The 16,012-nt window shown below is 36.6% G+C and overlaps 1 protein-coding gene across 1 annotated transcript in view; it reads left to right on the top strand.

Annotated features, from left to right (window-relative positions):
* Positions 1 to 16,012, top strand: part of KCNH8 (potassium voltage-gated channel subfamily H member 8) — a 275,437-nt gene that overhangs the window by 165,364 nt on the left and 94,061 nt on the right. The gene's annotated exons all lie outside the window — the stretch shown is intronic.

Raw genomic sequence — 16,012 nt, 5'->3', positions numbered from 1 at the left:
TAGAAAGGTGTAATGGTAAAGGGATATTAAATCACTGTTAAATGGCAAATAACATTCTAGTTTGTAAAGGAATTTAAAGTGAAAACTGTAATCAAATTGGTTGTGTCCATGTACCAATCCATTGTGGTTTTAGACCCTTTTACTTGCTAACTTTTAATGTCTTCTTCCATCCACGACATACACACAAATGAACACTCTAAACAGACTTCTCATAACCTGGCCAAAGTACTCAAGAACTTGAGAGGTCATTTAACATGTATAAGCTTGAGTATATCCTTAACAAATATTTTATATAATAATTATTATTATTACTATTATATAACCTTGCTCATAGGGATAAGATTACATCCTGAACTTTCTTTTCCACTATTTCTGGTTCTTAGATATTTGAAATTCCAAGGGCTTAGAAGCCAATTCTGATACTACATGCTCATTGGCAGATGATGACATGTTAACACTCAGAATTGACACTTGTGAGAAAGATCTCTTATTTTATTTGTTTTGGGTTGCTTCCCTCTGTTAAAGCAATAGAGTCTGGCTTTCCCCCCACAGTTGCCTCTAAATCATCTGTGTTCTTTCTTTATGCCGTCAACGATGTTTCAAGGAGCAAGATATTTCTCTAGGAAGACAATACAGAAGTCTCTCCTTATCTGCAGTTTCTCTTCCCAGGGTTTCAGCTATCTGTTGGTCAACCACGGTCTAAAAATATTAAATGAAAAATTCCAGAAATAAACATTCATAAGTTTTAAATCAAGTGCCATTCTGAGTAGCATGATGGAATCTTGCACCATCCTGCGCCACTCTGGACGTGAATCATCCCTTTGTCCTTCATATCCAGGCTGTATACACACCTGCCCGTTAGTCACCTAGTAGCCGTCTTGGTTATCAGATGGACTGTCTGTCGTGGTATCTCAGGGCTTGTGTTCAAGTTGGGAGGTAATATATCTCTTTTGGAGAGTCACAATGAACTTTATAGCATTATAAGTCCTCTGAGAAACCCAGTGGTAAAGAAATCTGTTTAACTGTGATTAATACAGCACCTTCTATAGTTATTTTTACCTCAGAACTCACTCCTCCTCAGACCACTTGGTAGCACTCTCATGGGAAGACTGAGTTTAAAACATTCTTCCCTGATAGATTCACTATAAAGAAGGTATCTGAATATAATAATGCTAGTCAAAAATATAAATATGAATCATGAGCTTGAATCTCTATTCTTTTCACCTTAAAATGAAGTTTATAAGCCACATTCTTTTTCTTAATATATTTTTATTGATTTCAGAGAGGAAGGGAGAGATAGAAACATCAATGATGAGAAAGAATCATTGATTGGCTGCCTCCTGCATGCCCCCAACTGGGGATTGAGCCCGCAACCTAGGCAGTGCCCTTGACTGGAATCAAACCCGGGACCCTTCAGTCCGTAGGCGGACGCGCTATCCACTCAGCCAAACCAGCTAGGGCCATCTTAGTTCTTTAGGATCAACAGGACACAGGGCTTGGCTTTAAGTTACAAAATAGTTATAAAATTACTTTTAGTTTGAAAACCATCCTACATAACTTAGCTATCGATTCAAAGCCTTACAGAATGAGATGTGATTTCTAGAACCTAATCGTTCTTACTTTACAGGTGGGAAACAGCCCTAGCGATATGCCCAAAGCCCCACAGCTAACTGATGGCAGACTCAGGTCTCCTAGTTGTTGGAAAAGGTTTCATAAGAGTTTATAATCAATATGATTCCATTTTCTGAAAAATTCCACTCAACTTAATTTCTTTTATTGAAAGCAATGAGGCAGAAAATGAGAGAAAGAGGTGCCAACTTCTTTCTCTTTCTTCAATGAATGCAGAAATTAATAGCTTGAATCTCTGAAATCTCGGTTCTTAAAACTGTAGTATACCCATAGGTCCAACAATCACTTCCCTCATTTCCTTGTTAAAAACCCAAAGAACCCAGTTTTGTGCAGGCAGTAGTATGCCCAGACAGACACAGAAAATGAATTTATGAGTATTCTAAGCCAGTGGTAATTCCCTTCCCTTTAGCCAATTTCAGGAGTAGGGGTAAAGGTGTGGCCAATTCAGTCCAATAGGATATAAAGAGATCATTTCTGAGGGCTTCTTGGAAATAATTTTCCCCCTGATCAAAGAGAAGCATGTGAGGAGAAAATATTTGTGTTCCTACTCCTTCTTTTCCCCCTGGGGTTGGATATGATGGGAGGACATGATGTGTGTAACTCCTGCAGCCATCCTTAACCATCAGGAGAGGCATAGGGAAGAAGATCTGGATGGCAGAGCAGAAAGTTGAGATATTGCAACTCTGGACCCCTCGTCAGATGATGTAAGAATGTTCCCATTATTGGAGCCAGTTAATTAGATATTCTGTTACTGATTGATATGTCATTCTAAAAATACCAAAACAAATTAAGAAAAATTCTCTAGCATCTGGACCCCTTGCACTAAGTCATTTCATAAGTCCTATAATATGTCCTTTCCAAAGGAACAGAATGCTCTTTCTTCCGTCTTGTCATTCCCCTCTGAGACAGGCTAGCTAGGAAGTGGTCTGTACATTCTTTGTATCTGAGATTATTACCACCATGGCTTCAAGGCTACACCATAAAACTCTAACTCTGATGGACTTGGTCTCTCTGAGAGCCTCCAGAAAGTAAAGGTCAAAGGAAAGTTGATGTGCAGTTCTACTTCCTATTTGCTACATTCACCTCAGTCACAAAAGGACAGTTGAGAGTCATGTGAGATAAAGGGCAATTAATTATACATTGTGTTGACCATCCTGTCTAGGACTGAACATTTAGCATCCTTACCCACTACTCGCCAGCAATGCTCCCCAACTATTAAGACAATCCCAAACATCCCAAAGGAATTTTCTCCCAATATTATATTTTTTAAGATTATACTCTGTTGATCTAGGTAGTTCTTGGTCACTGGTTCTCAGTATCATAATAGAAAACATTCCAGAAACATGTGGGTTTGACTTTAATTCGTTAATCAGCACTACCATCATTTAGTGTTTGTTTAGTGCTTTTAGGTCACAATTTACAAGTGATTTTACCCCAACTAATGAACAGAATTCTTATAAAAGCAGTATTTCCTTTTTCTTAATACCTTTTTATTGATTTCAGAGAGAAAGGGAGAGGGAGAGATAGAAACATCAATGATGAGAGAGAATCACTGATTGGCTGCCTCCTGCAGGCCCCCCACTGAGGATTGAGCCCACCGCAATCTGGGCATGTGCCCTTGACCGAAATTGAACCTGGGACCCTTCAGTCTGCAGGCTGACATTCTATCCACTGAGCAAAACCAGCTAGGGCTAAATGCAGTATTTCTTATAAGCATATGTCTAAATTTTTGTCATTTCTGATTATTTTATTACTTTCTCCTTTTGTCTGCAATACTTTATTAACCAATGCTTTTTATGCATTTACCTGTCAACAAATTTTGCTATTTCAGAGATTATTTCTTCTCATTTAATTTTTAATATAACCTTGTGACATAATCATGCAGGTATATATATTCATACTTAGGAGGGAAAGGGGAAAAAAACAAAGCAATTAATTTATCCACGATCTAGCTAACTACTGACCAAGCAAGAACTATAGCCCTAAACCTATTTGTAAAATGGGCAAAATAGTATCAATCTTGTGAGGATTTAATGAAGTAATTTTATTTAAAAAAAATAATCTCACTCACTGTTTAATCAGTAATAATGAGTATTGTCAATAATATTATCAAGCCCATATCTCTTTGGTTTGTTTTCATATCCACTATTTTCAAAAAATCAGCCCTCTTTAATTCATACTGAAAATCCAACTTGAACACAAGCCCTGAGATACAACGACAGTCCATCTGATGACCAAGAACATTCCAATTCCCTCAGCTTTCAGGAACACAAGTGTCTGGGGACTCATTTACCACTTAAAGGATCTGAGGCTTTTACAGCTGCTTCTACAGACTTGCCTCAGCGTTCTTTTAGAAAAGCCCAAATTAGATGTTCCATCGACTCCAGTCCTGCATTCTTTATTTGCAGCACTTCGGGATCTGATGTGCATTAAATGATCCCAAACAACATTACAGGCAATTATTCCAGTGTCTTCTCCCAGCCAGTCTTCCATCACCACTTCTAGGAACAAGGAAATAAGCTGATCTGCATTTCAACTCCTCCCCTTTTTTCTTCCCAGCTCTGATGAAGCCTAACAGGCACAAGCTAGGCTTCCATTAACAGTCTAGAGCCGTGGTTCTCAACCTTCCTAATGCCACGACCCTTTAATACAGTTCCTCGTGTTGTGGTGACCCCCAACCATAAAATTATTTGCGTTGCTCCTTCATAACTGTAATGTTGCTACTGTTATGAATCGTAATGTAAATATCTGATATGCAGGATGTATTTTCATTGTTACAAATTGAACATAATTAAAGCATAGTGATTAATCACAAAAACAATATGTAATTATATATGTGTTTTCCAATGGTCTTAGGCGACCCCTGTGAAAGGGTCGTTCAACCCCCAAAGGGTCGCGACCCACAGGTTGAGAACCGTTGGTCTAGAAGGAAGTCATTACCTAAAGCGTCAATCACCAGCTTCAGAGTAACTGAGACTTGTCTCCAGCCAACAACTTCATCATTTTCCTGAATCTGTGTTCAATTTCTAATAGTTTTTTTAAATACGTGTTTGTCTTGTAAAGCTTTTCCCATCTCCCGTATAAATATGCCTTTTCCCACTTAACGTAGAACTGAGAAATAATCTTCTTATACTATTCAACTCCAGTTCAAAAAACTCTCCAATAGAAATCCAAGGTTCAAAAGAAGTTCTTTCATTCTTTCAGCATTCTTTTTTACTTTTAATATTTTTATTGATTTCAGAGAGGAAGGGAGAGGGGGAGAGAGCTAGAAACATCAATGATGAGAGAGAGACTTAGCGATTGGCTGCCTCCTGCATGCCCCCACTGGGGATCAAGCCCACAACCCAGTCATGTCCCCTGACTGGGAATCGAACCCAGGACCTCTTGGTCCATGGGCCGACACTCAATCCACTGAGCCACCACAGCCGGGCCTTTCAACATTCATGAGTGTCTTTTTCTGTTGGGGTAAAATATATAAATTTCACTGGAATGTGAAAGAGTATAGACATTTTATTATACAAGAAAACCTCAACTTACAGTCATTTTCCTGAGATGTGCAAACCAAGACATGTCATTTCCCCCCTTAGATAAATGACTAAAATTAAAGATAAAAACTTGGATACTGGAAAGAAAGACTTCTAACAATAAATAGGGTTGAAATTTCATAATGATGAGGGAATTAAAATAAATTTTACTGCTGCATGATTTGGGCATTCTAGTATTCCTGGGCTATGTATTTAGAAGCATTGATTGGTTAGCATTAATTTATCTCTTAGTATTTGAGTCCCTCCCACCCTTTCTTTCTCATTCTCATCCATTTTTTTTCCTAACTCTCATAATCACAGTCTCCCTCCTCCTCTTTCTCTGCTGTTCAAACATAGGATAGTAATGAAAGTCCACACATAACACCCCATATCTGCACATCTGCACTCCCACTAAGAGTAATTCATAGCCATACTTCAGATTTGACCTTTGTCTCATGTGCCATTTTTCACCCAAGTATGAGAGCATTCCCAATGCCCACATTCCCAGTAAATACAACTGGAGTATCAAATAAATGGAATGTATTGCATTGAGCGTTAACCATTTACTAGAAATAAATCACTGCCCACTTGGCTATTGACCAGCTATTGTCTGCTAAAAAAGTCTAAGCCTGAGGATAAGAACAAACAAAAAGCCAGAAAATTACCCTGCCACTTCAGATTTCCAGAGAAGTGTCACATACCCAGTATTTTAAGAGTGAAGAAATTTTGTATGTCAGAGTGCCTTGAGGGGGAAAAACAGTGCATTGTAAAGTAAGGTACTATTTCATTATTGCTATTAAGAGCTCCCATATAAGTTGGCTTAAAAGTACCTACATAAGCCCTTGAGCAAAGATTGGAATTGCATTTATTTTACAAATATACTATCGGTTTAATTATTGCTTCTTTAGGCTTTTCAGAATATCTCCTGGGAAGATGAAATGCTATGATAAGTGAGCTATTGAATGGATACCCAGGATATGTGACCACTGTATTTTTCTTAACCGCATGAAACTACAGAGCAGACTTTTCATTTCATTGGTTCAAAATTTGCAATTAATAGTTTCCTTACACTAGAATAATGGGTGTATGTTTGATTAGAAAAAGTACTTTATTGGCCATCATTTCCTATTAGACAAGTAGATTTTTAGAAATATTTCCTCTATTCTTTGCTATGAACAAAAATCACTAAATGGCAATGTTCTAACAAACCAACAAATTACATTCTCTGGGCATTTTCTTTTGATTAGTTTAATTTCTCCTCTGTGAATATACCGTGCTAATTACATAAGGTTTAAAATAGAAATAGTGGAGAGAAACAAATGGCCTTCAGCAACACCCATTCCAACACAACTGCCTCCATGTGAAATTTTTCTGGTATCGTTTCCTCTTATTTCTCTTCTTGTGGATGTGATCACAGTCTATGCAAATTTAGGTGCCTTGTATTTTACAGACCTTTCTTATATATTTCTCTGTGTTTTATAAATATTTATAGACATTTAATATTTGCATAACATCCCATCATGTAAAGGAGCTTTTCTGTTTAGTTAACCATGTCTTAATTGTTACATATTGCAGGTGATATATCTTGCCACTTACACAAAAAAAATAATGAATACCTCCGTGGAAAATATATTTATTCACTAACATATTGAATGCCCATTGTTTGCTATGCACTGTTTTTAGATGTTAGAAATAGAGCAGTGAAACAAATAGAGACACTTGCCCTCAAAGGTCTTACATCCCAGTAGGAGACAAACAAGAAACAAAACAAATAAGAAAATATATAGTGTGTTAGATAGTGGTGAGTTGCACAGAGAAGTAAAGCAGAGAAGGGGAAAGGATTAGCTAAAATGGGAAGCTAATGGTGAACATGACATGTAGATAAAAATGGAGGGGAAGCAAGGGGACAAGCAATTACATGAACTACATGTCTTGATGAAGAACATTCCAGAGAAAGGGAACATCAAATGCAAAAGACTCTACCTTGACATTTTGAGTGGAATTACTGGGCCAAAAATATTAAGAGATACAGCTTATAACATTTTCAGAGTGTTATCTTTTTAATTACATTATCCTTAGAGCATTTATTTATCAAAGTTCTAGTTGAAAAGCAATTTGTTCTTGCTAGTATTTTTTTTTTACAGAAATGGCTATTGTGAGAAGTTCTAGTTGCATGTTGCTTTCTGAATTTCTTTAATGCTACAAAGCATTTCATTTAACGGAATAAGTCAGATAAAATAATGTTATCAATATTGTACTACTGTGATTAACTACTATTTTCCCCTTTAGAAGATTAGATATACATAGAAAATGAGTTGTATTTGCCTGACAAACACAGTAGTTATTTCACAATGTACCTGAATTCACTATGTTTAAATATGAAACATTTGTGAGATGACAAATTTGGTGGAAAATTGTCTTCGCTGCCCTGAGACTTACATATTACTGTAAATAGACTACAGGAAGGAGCACGTACTCATAAAATATGAAACAATAGTGCTTGTTTTGTACAAGACAAGGAAATTAAGAACGGAATATTACTAAATTTAGAAACCCAGAGGAAAATTATGAGTTCTTGATTTAGAAACATATTGCACAGTAATGAGGTGGGTTTTTTTTTCCATTTTCCTCTTAGCAAACATGAACTCTGCTATGTCATTCTCTCCTCTTCCCACTTTTTCAAGTATATTTTCTTGCAGCATATAAAAATACTGTATTCTGTAAGTAAAAATTGCATTATTTATGTGGTTTATATTTCCCAGTTGAATCCATGCATTTAGCATTTGCCATTGGAATAATCTCCTCCACCACTACCCCAATAGTTTAAAGATAAATAATTTTTAAAACCAAATATATATTGAATATATTGAAAAGTTGTTTATTTTAGATAACAAAAGAATATTATGGCCACCTGTCCCTAGATGTCATTCATTATGTGTTATTCAATTCACTAAATATTTGTTGAAGATCAAAATACTGTCACCCAAGTGATTGCACATGGCAGTTCTCCACCATGGCATAGAAGACCCTTTAGGATCTGGATTCTATCTTTTTATTTATCACCACTTGCTTCTCCTTTCTGTGGCTCCAGCCATATGAGACCCCTTGCAGTTCTTCAACTGTATTATTCCTTGAATCCTTTGTATTTTCATATCCTCTTTATTTTATACTCTCAGAGAAAAATAGCAAGATATCTCTTTACCCAAATTCTCCTTATCCTTGAAGTATCATCTTTGACCTCTTCCACAAAGTCTACTTTTTAACTCTTCTTACTCCTGTCACCACAAGCCTGGGCTAGACTTCCATTGTGCACTATTTAAGTGCTTTCCCTCTCACATTCTTCAACCCTATTTCATAATTGCTTATTTATCTCCCACACTCACATGCCATAAATAAACTATGTGCTCCCAGAGGACATGGATTGGATAATATATTTTTCTCTAGTTCCTTCAACTAGTATAGTTTCTGACCCATAGTAGGCAGGAAACTAATGTTTGCCTACTGCCATAATTCAGATAAACAAAAAGTTAAGCTCATTGAGTTAAACAACGGACTTATTTCCAAAGGCAGGCCTATATGGTTTTATATGTGGTCCCACGGGTATTAGCAATTCTTTCTTGGTGTCTCCAAAGCACTCATCACATAATTTTTTAATTTCCAGTTTTCTACCTATATCCCCTACTAAACTAATTTCTTTGAATGCAGGAAGAGAGGATCAATCTTTGTACAACCCACATCCAGCCAATATACGTACATATTAGGTGATCAATAAATGCTGGTTGAGTAAATAGATGAGAAGCAATCATTTATTAGCTTTATTTTACTTAAACAGAAATTGGAACTTAGAAAAGGTTACCAAAAAAAAAGAAAAACCTTTCCAAAGGACACTGCTACTTATGGGAGAGCCAAAATTAGAACTTGGTTATATTTTGGCTCATAACATTTTATTATATCACCACATTTAACTGGACTAACATTATAATTTTAAAGAATAAAATCCAAAAAATGTATATGTATTTCAAACTTGCTAATTTTATGTCCATAAATATGATTATTATTACAGTTTCCATGGAAATCAGTAATTTTGGTGATATTCCTCTGGAGATATTCCAAACAGGTTAATTTACATTGGATAATCCAAACGGTATAATAAAAAGTGTAGAAAAACTCAAAATACACTGGAATGAAACAAACGTATAGGTTTCTGAACAAGAAGCAATTCATCTCTTTGGGAAACCAGTTGTGAACAAAGAGGAGATGCCCACAATCAGAGACTTTTCCAAAACATAGGTATGAAGACCTGGAAAGGTCATTTCACAGGTGCACAGCAATACTGTGTACATACAAGGCAGGGCGTGAGAATGCACAACCATAAGAGTAAATGGGAAAAGGTGATTGGAATGATCCTTGCTGTGCTTGAGTTGGTGATAGAAGTAAAGGTCTAGAATGTAAGTTGTATAAGTTTGATAAAACAGGAAGAAATTGCAAGGAGGCTAATTGCTATTGCAAACAACAAAGTTTTTTTCTTTTTTCAAAGAATGGAAGCAAGAGATGGTAGTGCTGAGAAGCACATGAAGATGTGATGTTTCTGGCTGAAACATGTTTCTTCTGTATAGTTCACTTCCACATCAGGATCCACACACAAACACACACACACACACACACACACACACACACACACTTAAGTTCCTGACAAGGACCTTATGTAGATTTATGCACGTATGTTGGTGAGATGAGGAGGGCTGATCAATTTTCAGGTCATCTGGTTTTCTCTTGAGAGGCTGACTAGCCTGCAATAAAAGGACTTTTTCTTTTTATAGGACATATTTCTGCCCAAAAATTATTCATTCTTTATTTGAAATACAAATTTAACTGGCTGTCCTGTTTGCTGAAATTGCAAGTATATACTGAGGTGACCTCAATGGATCATATTAATGCCTCAGCTTTAGCAACACCAGGAGGTTAGATTCCTAGGAGCTGCCGCAGGAAAGGTTTATGTTGAAATGATGCTGACCAATTTTTGGCTAGATATTGAGAAACAAACAAACAAACAAAAAACTATGGCTTAGGAGTGCTGCCATTGTTAGTAGAGTCTGGAGAACTGGATGCATCACTTGCCCATTATGATAGCAGGTCACATTTTGATTGGACTGTCAAGACCAGCCACCAAAGCACTATTTCATGGGACTAGGAACTGTTAAATTGCTAAGTTAATGAAAGGATGAGAGCTGTGGTCTTTGCTTTGTGTATTAGTTAGGTTTGATCAGCTACTGCAGCAATAATTCAGTGGCTTCTGAGACTAGAAATGTATTTCTCACCTAATGCCCTAGGGAATATATTGAGGGCTGGTAGGGAGAAGTAGGAGGAGGTGGTTCTCTTACGTAATTATTTAAGGACTGAGACTGACAGTGGCTCTACTAACTTTAATGGGTGGCTTCTAAGGTCACTTTGTTCTTAATTCCAGCCAGCAGAAACAGAAAATCAAAGAGCATGGCAAAGCAAATGTGCATAACTTCAGCTAATAGTAATGCAAGATTCTTTTTAAAGGTACCCAACAAGTCGTTAAGGCTGTATTACTAGAAGTAAAACCAATTCTAAAAGTATTACTAGAAGCATTATATGCCCACCCAATTGGCAAAGTCCAATAATATCAAGTGTCAATGAGACTGTGGAGTAATAAGAACTGAAAACTCTGCTGGTTGGAGTGTGTCTTTCACTCTGGACAGGCTATGTCTGGGGATTCGCTTTTGGCTTTCCTGGCACAGAGAGGAGGAGGGTGCTTTTGAAAAGTATGTCCTGCTTTTAAGCAAATAGGGGCAGAGCAGGTAGCTTTTCAGGTTTCTGCTTCTCAGGTGCCTTCAGCTCAAAATAATTCTAATGCCAAACTGGCATATTTTGGGATGGCATATAGTGCTACCCTTTCCATATCTTACTTCCAAAAGGATAGTAGTCAGCTATGTAAGTTGACTACTTTTCTTTATTATGCTAGCACTTGAGAATTCCTTTTTAAAATAAAAACTGATAGGGCAGCTCACTATGTAAAATGAATAAAAGCTCAGCCTGAAAAGAGAAAGGGGGAAATAAGAAGGGGAAAGCCCAAAGTCATGAGACCTGTGGAACTAGAGAAAATCACCGGGACTGGGAAAAGGAAACCCCGTCAGTTGGAGACAGTTGGAAGAAATGGAGATGTTCATCCTGGGGTACTGAGTCAACTTGATGACTGATCTTGAGTATTTATGGAAAGGGCTTCGGGGTGGGAGAGGACAGCGTATTCTGTGTTGTTGCTCAGGATGAAACTAGAACCAAGGAAAGGGTGCTACAGGGAAGAAGTCATCTCAGGAAAGGCAGAACTACTTAGTGATGGGCATGTCAAACTAAGGGCTCTCAAAAGGCAGGGAGCTTACCACTGCTGGGGGCATTCGAAGACTGGTTGGCCATATCCTTATGAAGGATGACATGGATGGAGTGCCTGCATTTGAAGACATTAGGCTAGAGGACTTGTAGGTCTCTTCCCTCCTATGTGGGTTAATGGGATGCTGATAATGAAGGTCAAATTGATATAAGAGTACACCATGGTACCATTGGCCACACTGGTACAAAACAGAAACCAACACCAGCTTCAGCCACCCCTCAATCCACCTGGTTGCCTCTTGTAGTTTCACCTTTTCTTCTAAATGCAATTGCTCTTAAGTTCCATTTCTCACTAAGTCTGCTGCTCTTAAATGCTATTTCTCACTGAGTCTGCTGTCCTTTCTTTTTCTTTAAATCTTTCACTTTAAGGTAAACAGAAGGGACAAATGCTGACAAATAAGCAAGGGTTGAGTGGTATGAAAATCTCATCTACGATTATTGGCAATTGATTACAGTCATTCTTAGGATTATTAGTCCCTCAAGCCTCTTCACTAATCAGCTCTCAATTATTCATTCTTCCCACATCTTGTAGCTCGACTTTGTAGACATATAGTGTTGAAAGGAGAACCTCACAAGCCATCTTTAGAACATTAGTCCGCCAGCTGGTTTAGTGAAATATCTCTTCACCCGAGCTGTACTACATTGATTAATTTTTAAAGGAATAGCTAAATGAAGATATTAATTATTTGTATGTGGTGCATATGCTATCATACACACAATTACATTTTAATTTACTTTTTACGAGTAAGCCAATATGATTTTAAAATTATTTCCCATCTGGCATGCATGCTAATAAAGAAAAGGAATCTACTCATTTGTGCCATATTGAATTTAACCTTTTTTTGTACTTCCTAATTACATAGCTCTCAAGGAAATCAAACTAGAAAAAATGGGTTTAACCTTTCTGATTTTTAGTCCACATACATAGCCATTTAGTGTGGGAGAGAGAGGAAGCACGGATTTTTAAAGGTCCTTAACAATATGAAAACAGAACATGCCTACATTTGTTTATTACTTGTCTTAAATTTAATCATGTTTTTGTAAAAATGAAATACAAGACAAAAATGATTATCCTTCAAAGCCATTAAGTGGCACCTGAATCATCATATAATTCAATTCTATTCTGCCTCATTTGGGTGGGGTATATTATGATCAATTTTTGAAAATTCTATAAATCATATAAAGAATGGAGATAATGTTCTTTCTGATTCAAACTCTGTGCTCTGTGTGTATATACTCCTGGATAGTTGCACACATTAATAAGTGGAATTAATAATAAAATCACACATAAAAATTTGGATATGAGTACACTTTTATGTACTTCTCAACATAAAAGTTGAAAAACATCATAGATCTTCCATATGCCTCAAAATGAAAACTATATTGCTGCCTTTCAGGTAAATTGTGGATTGTCTGCAGGAGACCACATTCTTGCTGTAACATTTTAATGAGTTCCTGATGTAATTTGCCAAAAATACAAAACCTCATGGGAAATGAGACAACCATGGGGGGGGAACAGCTGTCCCAATATTCTCGAGGCTCCACTTTGCCCCCATGATTCTCACATGAGGGACATCACATCTGACAGCTCTTTGCTTTCTCATCACAACCATTTTATCTGATGCTCCCTTCACTCTTAAAGAAGAACTTGTACTAATCACCTGCCCTTCCATTTAAGAGAATATTTACAAACATGGAATTCTGTTTCTAGACACCACATCGTATCAGTAGAGAGAAAGCAGAGTGAATTCTCAGTGATCCTAGATAAAAAGTTAGTTCTTTTATTTCCAGAATCAAAAACAGTTCATTTCCTCACATTCAATTCTGTGACTCTGATTTAATGTTTTTTTAACCTGGGTGGTACTGATGCTGAATTTGGTCTAAGAGCTACATTCAGGACTGCATTTTCCTACACCAACCTATTGTTATTCCCTCTAAAATATACTTAAGATAATGATAAGAAAATGGGACCGGGTGTCTAAAGATGCTCTATCTCTTTGTTGTTCATGACTTTAAAAATGTAAAATCTCCTTTATAACTTTAAGGAGATTTCTTTAAATCTCCTGAGTCATTGGTAAAATGACAGTAATAGTATTACACATGAGAGAGTTGGCATGGGAACCACACTAAGGAATGTGAAAAGTTTTATAAATCATAATACAGTAGAACTTTCTATGCTTATCATGCAACATAACTAGGTTTTTTAGAAATTAGTGTTCAAAAATAATACTAATCATTTGATAAACCTATAGTCTTTGCACAAAAATAGTACCATAACCCTGAAAATGTTAGAATATAATATATATCTAGGTTCCCCCCAAAAAATAAACCTAAAGTATTAACATATTTCAAAAATAGATTTATATCTATAGATTTTTTAAACAGTTGATTTTAAAAATAGCTTTCATTCTCTTATGATTATCACTATTTGTGTATAAGTCTTCTAATGAATTCTTTTGAAACCTAAAATTAGCATGTCTTCATTCAACCAATTAACTCCAATGAATAACCAATTATTTTTTTAAGTTTTCTAAACTTTGTAATGATTCATTCAAGAATACATTTTATCTACTTAGCAGTCTGCACTTCTCTTTTACTTTATAGTAAATCACATGAGTAACCACATAGCTTTATAAATGTTTGCAGTACCAATCAAAGGGCAGTCAATTTATTCATTCCTCCATTTAGGGAATGCCTCAAATATGTTAATAGTGGCAGTGGGTTTTCTGTGAAATGTGTGGTAGACCTGGCGATCAGTTAATAAACATGCAAGAAATGTATCCCTTCAATTTTATAATGAATTTCTAAACTTACCTTAGCTTCTGTTTTAGAAACTAAAGCTTGGTAAACATTTGTCTTGGATTGCTCACTCCTAAGATGAAAACCTAAATGCCTAACCTGAGCTTTCTTTTGGAAACCATTAAGTTGAAATCTCTGCTTGATTTCTACAGCTGGTGGTCTGACTTGTTAAATTGCTTTGCTAATGCAGAGTCTAGAAAGTTAAAGGGAAAGGAAAAAAAAGTTCATGTGCTACCATAACAACCTCATGGCATTCCACTGTGCTCCTTACAGTAGCTTTGCTTCACTGATGCTTTGGTACTTGCCATCATAGCATTTTTACTCTGCAGTGGAAATCATCTTGGAATTATCTTCAAACCTTTCTAGTAGTTTATCCACTAGCTTCAACCTTTCATATTTTCAATATTAACAATGGAAGTATTTTGATAATTTTAGCTTTTGACAAAAAGTTAATAATCTTTTAACAATATTATATTTTAAAGTTAGGATTCACAATAACCTAGAGCGATTTTTGTTTTGTTTTGAGTCACCTGGAACAAGCTTCCAGACAAGTGATGTGATTGGCCTCTCTTAAGGCGCCAATACTTAAAGTGCTGAATCAGAATTTAGGAGACTTAGATTTGAGTCTGGCTCTTTCACCAACTAGCTGAGGAGTTTAATCCTGTGCTTTCGTTTCATCATCTGTGTGACCCTGAACAAGTCACTTGACCTCGTGTGTGCCTCATTTTTCTCATCTGTAAAAGAGTTAATGGAAGTGCCTATATCTTACCATTGCTATAAGGAGTCAATGAGATTTATGATTCTAAAGGGCCTAGAACACTACTGACTTCATGCTAAGAACATATGTGTTATCTAAAATACATAATAGTAATCAGTTTTGTCATAATCCCTGGATTACCTCACCTCACAATGCTATAAAAGTCAAATGACATAATAAATATTGTATTAGTTTGTTATTGCTGCAGAGCAAGACACCACAAACAATGTCTTAAAACACCACCCAATACTATCTCATAATTTCTATAGGTCAGAAGTCCAGGTATGGCTTAGCTTAATTCTCTGCTCGGAGTTACATGTGGCTGAAATCAAGGTGTTAGCTAAGCTGTGTTCTTTCTGGAGCTCAGAATCCTCTTCCAAGCTCATGTGACTGTTGGAAGAGTTCATTTCCTAATGGTTGTAGGACTGAGGTTCCCATTTCTCACTTAATGTCACCTAAGGGCTGTTCTTAGCAACTGGAGAACTGCATACTGTTCTCTGCCAGGTGGCTCTTTTCACCCAGAGAGTTGCCTTCTTCCAGTTGAGCAAGAGTATGTCTCACTGGCTTTTAATCCCTTGCCATCAGCTGAAAAAAAACTCTGCTTATAATGGTACCCGATCAGCAATGGCACCCTTTAGTCATATACTGCAACATGATCATGGCTGCATATCTCCTCATGCTCACAGGTTTCACCCTCACTCAAGAAGAAAGATAATATGAGGGTGAGGATCCTGGAAGGTCATCTTAGAATTCCGCCTTCCACAAATGTGAATATAAAGTGAAAAGTAAAAATTATATACATAAAGTGCACACTATTGTATGATTTACCCTTGTCATCATCATGCTCATGATATCAACAACTTTCTAACCTCATACAACACTATTCTGCTTA

Source organism: Myotis lucifugus, unplaced genomic scaffold, assembly GCF_000147115.1.
Source record: "Myotis lucifugus unplaced genomic scaffold, Myoluc2.0 scaffold_8, whole genome shotgun sequence".
NCBI lineage: Eukaryota > Metazoa > Chordata > Mammalia > Chiroptera > Vespertilionidae > Myotis > Myotis lucifugus.
Note: the sequence above shows the minus strand (reverse complement) of the source record. Positions and strands in the feature narration are given on the sequence as shown.